At 45.6% G+C, this 11,090-nt stretch overlaps 1 long non-coding RNA gene across 1 annotated transcript; it reads left to right on the top strand.

The window, feature by feature from the left end:
• Positions 1–338: 338 nt before the first annotated feature.
• Positions 339–7,636, top strand: LOC116583604. The gene is made up of 3 exons (XR_004282804.1): positions 339–397; positions 6,221–6,222; positions 7,623–7,636. It is a non-coding gene; the product is annotated as an uncharacterized LOC116583604 (long non-coding RNA).
• Positions 7,637–11,090: the final 3,454 nt, after the last annotated feature.

The raw sequence follows: 11,090 nt of genomic DNA, 5'->3' as shown, positions 1-11,090 counted from the left end.
CAAAGCATTATGTTGGATACTTGGAACTAATACATGTCTATTATACCTCATTTCTTTAAAAAAGATAGAGGACACAAATTACTAATAACGAAATACAGGTGGGTTATCATTACATGAACATTAAAAAAGTTGCTAGTGAAACCATGTGAACAAGTTCGTACTCACACATTTGTCTTCTAGAAATTGAAAAACGATTGCAAAATCTATATATGGAGATGCAAAGGAATGTGAAAAAGCCAAAATAACTTTGCAAAAGAACAAAGTCGGAGAACAAACACTATCTGATTTCAAGATTAATCACAAACTTTAGTTATCAAGACAGTGTGGTACAGTGTGACGGGAAACAGAGGCAGAAGAGAAATTACTGAATTTCTTACTACCTACAGCCTATTGGCAAGTCCGTGCAACAGACAGAGTGACCTTCCTCTAGGAGCTGGGCCGCCTTGATATTGATACTCTGCTGAGAGCAAAAGGCAATCTTAGCCTGACCCCCAGGATCCTGTTAGTCTGACTTAACATAAAAATTCCTTTGGAAACTTCCTTTATCTCTGTTTCCTAAGATACGTGCTGGCAATTATCTCCAAGCTTATGGCCCACCGATATGCCTCTGAAGGGTCTCACGACTAAGGTTTCATTAGACAGTGATAAGTGACCTTTTCTCAACAGCAGCTAGCCCCCTCAAGGTCCTGGAAACCTTGCTTCCAAATTCCTTAGAGACTTACACTCTCCCTGACCCCTCCCGACTTGAAAGTATAAATGGGCCTCCTGACCCCAGTGCAGCTCTTCCTGCCCTTGGGGCCTGTCCCTGTGCTTTCAGAAAATCACCTTTTTGCACCAAAGATGGCTCAAGAACACCTTCTTGGTCATCAGCTTCAAACCCTAATGCTCTTTCCTGCATCATATGGAGTCCGAACGTGGGGCTTTGGGACCAGAGTCTCATCTGGACTCTGAGCCACGGTGCAAACTTGGTGAGTACTTTCTCTCCTCTTCCTTTGCGCTCATTCCAGGGGCTCTCCAAGGACCACAGTCTTAACTGGAACACTTTCCTGTTGATTGCTCAGGCTACGGTCCTCTAGCCCATAGCTGGTCTATGGGGAGGAGAAAGTCTGCCTTTTGGCTGGAAGTTGGTACCCTGGCCAGGATGGTAATAAGACCCAGAAACTTGATGGCCACTCTTTGTTCCTGTCCTTATAGGAAGTTGTCTGTCTTGGGCACAGAACAGCCACCAAGGTCACCAGGATGGCTGCCTATCTAGACCCCCGTGTGAGGTTTTCCTCTCATTGATCTAATGTGTTCCCCTCCACATCCCTGGTCTAGCTGCTTCTGGCTGCAGGACCTCCACTGGGAGCCTCCCAAACCACTATCTGATGGCATTAAAACCCAACTGGGGACCATTTCCTAGGGAACTACCTGTGTTGAAACAGCGCTTAGACCATGGTGGATTTCTATCTTCACTGTTTTCAATGTCCTCTACTTACTAGTTGAATTACAAAAATGGGTTAATTTCCCCTTGTAAAAGTTATTCAGTGTTCTCCATGGGTTAAAAATGGCGGGTTCTTTAAGGCAAGGTAAGGCATGACCTTCAAGGCAAAATAAAATAAGGCACAACCTTCAAGGCGTGGTCTTGCAGTCCATACACCAGGCTCCCATCTGTAGCCTAGGAAACAGTGGGGAAGCGGGGGATGCTAGCATCCCTCCCACATGGGCCTTTATTGGAGGTGGTGGTCCTAGTGATTTTGTTCAAGGGGTGTTTCAGGTCACTTTTTTTTTTTTTAAAAAGATTTTATTTATTTATTTGAGAGAGCTCTATGTATCTCCTGACATACAGAGAGAAAACTGGCTATATAGGTCTCCTCTGAATAAACCCAGGTTTGTGAGGGAAAGAAGCCATCCCAGATGAAGGGGATTCTCTCTCTCTCACTGTCCCTCCTAACAGACATGGGGGCTTCTCCCTCAATCATTTCCCAGGTTAATGGCTATAACTGGAACCAACTGTGGTTAGTCCTCCTCAGGACAGGGACTTCAAGGAATATTCCCAAGCAGCTGCCAAAACTCCCTTTGTTTTGGGGAAATTCCCTGTCTTTTCTGTCCCAACTTGGATGGCCTATCCCCCCTTGTTGGCAGGAAAACATGGTGTCTGCTCCTTCATTGGAGCTGATGAGCTCTAGAACCGGGAACCCTTTTTCTGCCTCTGGCAGCACTTCCCCTCTTCTGTTTCCCCCTCCCCCTCCCCCTCCTCCTGTTTTGCACTACTTTGGACCCTGGGTGTGGCCTGCAAAACTGGGAGACCATCCTTGGTGCCCTAAGCTCCATGGCTCCTTCTCCCCTCACCATCAAGGAGCAAAGAGCACCTCCAAGACCTAACACCGCCCACTCCAGATTTCCCTACCAGGGTTCCAGGTAAAAATTAACAATGGGGAGGATCCAGGTGGAACACAATTCAGTATTTAAACTAAGTTTGGGGTCACCTGGGTGGCTCAGTCATTGGGCATCTACCTTCAGCTCAGGTCATGATCCCAGGATCCTGGGATGAAGCCCCACATCTCTGCTCAGTGGAGAGTCTGCTTCTCCCTCTCACTCTGCCCCTTCACCCTGCTTATATTCGCTCTCTCGCTGTGTCCCTCTCTGTCAAATAAATGCATAAAATCTTTTTTTAAAAATAGGGGTATCTGGGTAGCTCAGTGGGTTAAAGCCTCTGCCTTCGGCTCAGGTCATGGTCCCAGGGTCCTGGGATCGAGTCCCACATCAGGCTCTCTGCTTGGCTGGAGGCCTCCTTCCTCCTCTCTCTCTCTGCGTGCCTCTCCGCCTACTTGAGATCTCTGTTTGTCAAATAAACAAATAAAATATTTTAAAAAAATAAATAAAAATAAAGGGGTGCCTCGGTGGCTCAGTGGTTTGAGCCTCTGCCTTCCGCTCAGGTCATGATCTCAGGGTCCTGGGATCGAGTCCTGCATCGGGCTCTCCACTCAGTGGACAGCCTGCTTCCCCCTCTCTCTCTGCCTGCCTCCCTGCCTACTTGTGCGCTCTCCCTCTCTCGCTCTCTCTCTCTCTGTCAAATAAGTAAATAAAATATTTTAAAAATTAAAAATAAAATAAAAAAACAAACTAAGTTCATTTGTTGGTTTAATTAAGATAGACCTGTCTTTCAAGTTATCAGCACTAAACATGGAACTTTTATTCTATGGAGGTTTGCTGAAGGTCAAATAACCTCATGTTATCTCTGTTGCAGTTTGTTAGCAAAAAGATGACTTAAAATTATTAATCTCATCTGTCTCCAAGTTTTCATGGGTAACTGTTATGATGGCTTTCAGAGTCTTTGGTAACCTGAAACTTTTAAAAGTTTTACTTACATGATAAATGGGATTAAATTCATTGGATGGCAAATTCTTTTCCAAATAGGATAAAGTACTAAATCATTGGGGCACCTGGGTGGCTTGGTGGGTTAAAGCCTCTGCCTTCGGCTCAGGTCATGATCCCAAGGTTCTGGGATTGAGCCCTGCATCGGGCTCTCTGCTCAGCAGGGAGTCTTCTTCCCTTCCTCTCTCTCTCTGCATGTCTCTCTGCCTACTTGTGATCTCTGTCTATCAAATAAATAAATGGTATGTTACCTTCTGGTATAACTTTGTTATCAGTAGATATTCTGGTTATGTGTCGCAGAAATAACCAAGTTTCCTTGTCAATTGCATCAGCATGAACTCTCAAATCAGATCATTAAAGATATACATTGCTGAGTTTTTGTCATTTGTAATTGTTCTTATTCTCTTGCAAAATGAGTTTCAGTTTCAAGGAGATTCATAAAAAGGACTTTTGGGACAAATTCAGAAAATAAATATCTTTAAGAATGAAACTGAAATGGGTAAGAGTTCCCAGAACTAACAAAAAGCTGCATTCAGGGGCGCCTGGGTGGCTCAGTGGGTTAAAACCTCTGCCTTCGGCTCGGGTCATGATCTCAGGGTGCTGGGATCGAGTCCCGCATCAGGCTCTCTTCTCAGCAGGGAGCCTGCTTCCTCCTCTCTCTCTCTGCCTGCCTCTCTGCCTACTTGTGATCTCTCTCTGTCAAATAAATAAATAAAATCTTAAAAAAAAAAAGCTGCATTCAAACTGAACAAGAATAGTAACATGGAACTGAATGAATTAAAAAGATGACTAGTTTTTTGTGACTCTTGTTTGAAACATTGCTGGTTCTCTGATGTTTGCTCTTCCAGATTAAGGAAACTTTTTCTTAAGACTCATAGAAATGTGATAAAGTATTTATTTGTGAACAAATTCACACATTCAACTTTTCTCTCCACCTGAACACTCTGAAATTCAAAAGGTCTCAGTGAATATTCTTTCTTCCATGGCAATCCTAGTCTTTTGCATAAGTTCAATAAGAATCTGTTCTCCTTGTAGCCCTGGACACCATTGGAAACAGTGGTAATTTTACCAAAAGCTTTGACTGGACTGTCATATTTGAGATAGACATGCCTAGACTCAGATATGACCAAACAGCTTTAAGCAACTAAGATTGTAACATGGAGCATTCTGTAACATGGTTACATTCTGTAACGGTAACATTCTGTAACATAGTTACGTTCTGTAACATGGAGCCATAAAGCCCCTTGGAACTGTTGGCCTGATATCTGCTACAGAGTTCCCAGCAGCCTCAGCAGGCGAGGAAAGAATGTCACTTCCTGGCAGATGCAGGAGAATCCGGAGACTTTGGAGACCTCATAAAGAGGAACTGATCCCAATATACAGCTATTGTAAGCACGTCTGATGGCAAGTGGTTGGCTTGGCTTCTGGCCTGGAGAGGCTACTAAAAGTTCAACCTAGAAATTCCTTATAAAAGATCCAGCAAAGCAGATTCTCAAAGATCTATATGATCAATCACTATTCTTGCTGAGCTTATGTAAACAATCAGGCCAAGTTTGTTAAAATCATACTCATTTTACAAATTAGTCTTGATTTGGTTATTTCTAGAAAGTAGAGTTATTTTAAAGAGAAAAATTATGTTTCAATAACTCACCTTTATGGATGGTAAATCCTACTTCTGATTGTCTTTGAATGATGTTTGCCTAAGCTAGACAACTTGAGAAATTTCAGAGAAATTGCCACAGTAGCTCATGTATAGACAACCTTCTTGCTTGTTATTCTGTGGGGATAGTTATAGGACCCCATGGACATATGATTATTTGAACAGCTGAAAATGGGACTGAATACGCAACAACTGTATATCTCAGCAATCATCTTGACCAATTCTGTGTGGCTCAGATGACAAAATCGCTCTGTAAAAGCCAGAGCGTATCCCACTCCATGGAGTTAGCCATGGACTTTGGAGATAATGGATGACCCCACTTTCCTTATGATTGGACCAGATGGTGCACTTGGGGATGTCCTTATCTCCTGAGACAATCTTCTCCCAGTTGCCAGTGATTCCTTATAATTAAGACATTGTTAAGGCTGGACCTCAAATAAAGAGGTCTTCTTGATGGTTTTATTCCTTAGTCATATTTATCCTAGAAGCCACATCTATTGAGATACAATTACAAACAAAGGCTTTAGCCAAGCACATGACAGTTCTCCTGGTGGGAGTCTTGACGCTCACTCTGGGATGGTCCCTGCCTGTAATGACTTCCCATTAGGTCCAGAGTGTCTTAGAGACCAAAGGCCACCAAAGGATGATGGGAGGCTGGCTTATTAAATACTGGGCTCTGCTTATATGTATGCCTGAAATATACTTGACACCTGTCAGACTTTAAACCCCGCTACCTTTATGCCTGGACCTGACCATCATCCTTCTGTAGAGCACAACTGTTCAGAAGCCATTGATCTTGTTTATTCTAGTCAACCAGATTTAAAAGATCCCCCTGTTGAAAAATGCAGGCAATAGTCGGTTTACTGATGGTAATAGTTTCATGAAAAAAAAAGGGGGGGGGGAATAAGAGAAGCTGGGTGTACCCTAGTGCTCACTTGTGCTTTGCAATTGCCAAAGCCTTAAAAATGAATATTTGTACCAATTTCAAATATGCTTTCCTAGTCCTGCAGGCTCAAGGGGTAGTTTGGAAGAAAAGGGGATTATTATCAAGCCATGACTCCCCAGTTAAATGTGGGCCTGAAATTATTACTCTTCTTAAGGCTGGACACCTACCTATGAAGGTAGCTTCAATTCACCTCAAAGGACATAAAAGGATATGACTTAGACTTTAAAGGAAACAATTCACTAGACCATGCAGCTAAGCAGTCTTCTACCAGCCTTAGCTCCAGTAAAGTCTGCAAGTCCAGCCTATTCAGACCAAGAAATGCACAGGACTGGCTTGTTAATAATGAGAGAAAAATCTTTAAGCCCCAAAATAACCAATGGAAGATAATACAAGGTTTACACTACACTACTGATTTGGGTAAAAAGGCCACAGAGGTGGAAAAAAACTTTGCTGAGAGAAACTGTACCTAGATTTGGACTCCCTTGGTCTCTACAAAGTGACAACGGACCGTCTTTTATTACACATTTAAAAGATGGCCCTCCAAAACAGAATAGCCCTTGGTATCTTGACTGGAGTTAAAGGGTCCATAATTAGCTGACTGTCTCCTAACAGGACCTAACTTGTGTCCATGGCTTCCCCCAAGCTGGGTAGGCCAGTGGACTCGGTTTTGCCTGGATCCACGGACACATTATTAAAACCATGACCAAGCCGGCCAACCTTCCAAATTTAAACAAATGGTGGACACGTTCTGTGTCTCATTGGTATGACCACCTAACGCCTGTTTTCGTTCCCTCTCTGGGGTTGGAGGGTGTTGTCTGGCACCTGGAAGCTCTTAATAAGTACACTGTCAGAGCCCTAAGTGAAACTCGACAACGTAGCTTGGCTTTAGGTGTTTTTTTGTTTTGTTTTTTTTTTTTACATTTTATTTATTTATTTGACAGACAGAGATCACAAGTAGGCAGAGAGGCAGGCAGAGAGAGAGGAGGAAGCAGGCTCCCTGCTGAACAGAGAGCCCAATGCGGGACTCAATCCCAGGACCCTGGGATCATGACCTGAGCCAAAGGCAGAGGTTTTAACCCACTGAGCCACCCAGGCACCCAGCTTTAGGTGTTCTAACAGCTACATAAGATGGAACTCGTGTTGGCATAAAAACAGAACGCTGTGTATATGTTCCAGACTATCACAATGTATTTCCGGATTTCTACCATGAGTACTCAAATTGGTGCTTTAAATGATCCCTCCTCTCTTTCCCTTAATGATGGGTTGAACTTCTGGACTAGAAGAGGATTTTTGTCACCTGCCAAAGGACTCTTATTTGGGTTTTTTCTTTTTGCTACACTAGTCATGTTTGGGGTTTTCTCTCTCCACTTGGTACACCTTTGCTGCCGTAACTTCCGACTAACAGATGATCTCAGAATTCAGCCACCTCTGCCTTTTGTAACTCCTAGATCTGTATAAGTCCCAGCTGACCAATGCTGACCTATAGGTAGGGACCTCTCTACAACCCTATTCAACAGCAAGAAGTTACAGAAGATAAGACCATCCTCCCCTCAGCAACTTTAGATTTAAGGGTCAAAACTGTTCAGGGGGAATAATGTGGAAAACAAAGGTAGAAGAGAAATTAGTAAATTTTCTTACTACCTACAGCCCATGGACAAGTCCTTGAAACAGGCAGAGTGACATTCCCCTAGGGACTCAACTGCCTCAATGTTAATACTTTGCTAAGGGTAAAAGGCAATCTTAGCCAGACCCCTAGGATCCTGTGAGTATACTTTATTATTATTTTTTAAAGATTTTGTCAGAGAGTGAGAGAGAAAGTGCACAAGCAGGGGAGCGGCAGGCAGAGGGAGAAGCGGACTCCCTGCCAAGCAACAAGCCCAATGTGGGGCCCAATCCCAGGACCTGGGCTCATGACTTGAGCCGAAGGCAGACGCTTAACCAACTGAGCGACCCAGGTGTCCCTGTAAGTCTACTTTAACATAGAAAAATTCCTTTAGAATCTTCCTTTATCTCTAACCCCCCCCAAAATAGGTATTGGGAATCATCCCCCAAGCATATGGCCCAAAGATATGGTAATAAATGATATTTTCCTAATAATAGTGAACCCTCTCAAAGTCCTGGAAAACTTGCTTCCAAAATACCTTAGAGACTTACCCTCTCTCTAACCCTCCCAACTTGAAAATATATAATGCACCACTCCTCACCACCCCCTTGCAGCTCTTCCCGCCCACGGGTCCTGTCCCCATGCTTTAATAAAATCACCTTTTTGCACCAAAGATGTCTCAAGAATTCCTTCTTGGCTGCCAGCTTCAAAACCTTTCTTTCCTGCATTATAGTGTAAAGATAGATGAATAAATTAGGCTAGAAAGGTGTCCAGAAATAGACCCACATATATACAGACAACAATTAACAAAGGTTCAAAGGTGGTTTATTTGAGAAACAGTGTTTTCAGCAAATGTTGTTGGGACCACTGGATAGCCACATTTAAAAACATTTAAAAACTTCTGGGCGCCTGCAGTGAACAAAGATTTTCATTTTGGTCAACAAGTAGTTACAATTCAGTCATTACTTGACAAATGAAGTTGCATCCCACTCTGCTCTTTTCCCAATAAATGTGTTGTCATTAAATTTGATATGTAATCAACTGTGACACCCTCCAATTATCGTAATTAAGCCCCAGCACACTTACTTCAGAACCTCACCCATTAGTCAGTAACGGGAGGACCTTCTTTGCCAAATTAGACAATGATTTTTTTTTAAGATTTTATTTATTTTTCAGAGAGAGAGAGATCACAAGTAGACAGAGAGGCAAAGAGAGAGGGGGAAGCAGGCTCCCCACTGAGCAGAGAGCAGAGATGTGGCACTCAAACCCAGGACCCTAAGATCATGACCTGAGACAAAGGCAGAAGCTTTAACCCGCTGAGCCACCCAGGCGCCCCTGATTTTTGAGTAGTAGAAGGGATGCTGCACCTGTGTGCGAGTGCACTATTTATAGTGTAAGGACGACAGACATAAGGTACTTTTAATTTTCATTGTCAGCACTACTTTCCTTGGCTAGTCTAGACAATCAATGAAACTATCAATCAAGCCCTGATTTGTAGAATCTGCGATATCCATGGTGTAAACAACCCCATCCTTGCTGCAGGCTGGCATTATTAGGTCAAGGAAATGAGGCTGGGACAAGCCGGGGAGCAGGTCACACAGCATTTCCACCATTCCAAGAGGGCAGATGTGAATACGTCTACAGCATGGGTAATGTGAAATGAAGGAGGATACCTCAGGTTTTGTTTTTTTTTTTTTTTTTTTTTTTTTTTCAGATTCTTTTTTAAAAGATTTTATTTCTTTGAGATTTGAGAGAGAGCGAGCAGGGGAGGGGCAGAGAGAGAAGCAGACTTCCCAATGAGCAAGGAGCCTGATGTGGCACTCGAACCCAGGACCTGAACCAAAAGCAGATGTTTAACCGACTGAACCCCCCCAGGCACCCCTAAGATTTTACTTTTTTAAGTAATCTCTACTCCCAATGTGGGGCTCGAACTCACAACCCCGAGATCAAGAGTCATGTGCTCCACCGACTGAGCCATTTAGACCCCCCTGAGGTAAGAGATGTTGTAAAAGATAAAGTAGTAAAATGAATACAATAAAATGAAGTTTAATTTTTAATAATGCTGTGTTTGACACCAAGCTTGTACAATTCCTGAAAATTTAAGTTGGGTCTTATAAGCCTATACAAGCCAGTCACAGCACACGGCTGGGGGGTGGGTAAGGAGTGCAGTCCCCTAGAGAACCTTTTGGCAGCCCTTTGTAACAGTACCTGGATGCCCTTTGGTCAATACCTCCACTCCCAGAAAGGCAGCTCCCAGACCCTCGCACATCGTCTTGGAGGGACTCCTAGGAGGGTTGTCTGTAGGGTGGGTCTCTGGAAGCAGTGTAAGGGTTTAATGCTAGGGGAATAGATACAAGATCTGGCATAATATCCTCTCTGCCCATTGAAGGCACATATATACACAACATTTAAGTTTTGTCGATGATAAATCAGTAGGTATCCCGAACACACCAGAGTGGGTTGGGGGTGGTGCCTGGGGAGAGAGGTGAGCTAGATCTGATCTGAGGGGACTGGACTGCAGACCTCTCCACTGCCCAGGTGCAGAAGGGTGAGGCAGTGGGTGCATCCCCCCTTCCTCCCCATAGTGGTCTTGAACTGGAAAGATGGAGCCTATGGGTGTGAAGGGAGTAGGTCCGAAGGGGCGATTTGGACGCCGGCGCTCTTGGAGATGATGGGGGAGGGGCACAAGTATGTGTTGGGGCAGGGAGGTGAGGACCTGGGAAGGAGGTACCGTCCTGAGGCACGGAGGTGCTCCCTAGGCAGGTCGCCCTTGCTCCTGCTCACAGCCTGCGACCTCCTGCAACCTCCCCTTCTCCGACAGATGCCCCAGTCCTGCCAGGCCATGGTAGACCAGTACCCACTCCTCCCAGTTTGTGACCATAACCAGAGCACCTCCTGGTCCACGGAAACCTCCCGAAGCAGGCGAGGTGGCGGGCCTATTAGGAAGCAGAGGGTTGGCCACGGCGGAGAGTAAGCCCCGCAGGCAAAGGGATCTTGACTCCGTGCTGGGATTTCCTTGATCATTCCCAAAGTGGAATCCTGGCACGGGGAAACCGCCCTCACTCCGCCGGGAAGGCAGGGCTCATTCTCCCGCACTCCGGGCATCTGCAAAGGGAAGGTCCAAGTCTGGCAGGCTGCCCGCACAGCGACTCCGTCCTCTCCCCGGGCAGCTGCGGGCACCAGCAAACACAGCGGCACCGGGGACCGGAGTCCAGCCAAGCACCCGCCGCCCAGCGGCCTCTGCGCACCATCCTCACTACCGTACACCGCCCACTCCCTCTGGGCCGCAGAGCCCACTCAGGCCTCTGGGACGGCAGCGAGCACAGGGCACCCCTCACCCGAGGGCATGCGAGCGCCCCGGGCAGCCCCCGGCGGACCGTCCTACGCGTCCTGTGGCCCTTGGAGACCTTCCTTCGGCACGGCCAGCGCGCAGGGTGCTCCTTCAGCAGGGGGGGCGAGGAGGCCTGGGCCGTGCGCCTGGGACCCTGCCTGGAAGCCCGCCTCCGGGCCACATTGGACGCCTG

The sequence above is a fragment of the Mustela erminea genome, chromosome 2, assembly GCF_009829155.1.
Source record: "Mustela erminea isolate mMusErm1 chromosome 2, mMusErm1.Pri, whole genome shotgun sequence".
Lineage (NCBI taxonomy): Eukaryota > Metazoa > Chordata > Mammalia > Carnivora > Mustelidae > Mustela > Mustela erminea.
Note: the sequence above shows the minus strand (reverse complement) of the source record. Positions and strands in the feature narration are given on the sequence as shown.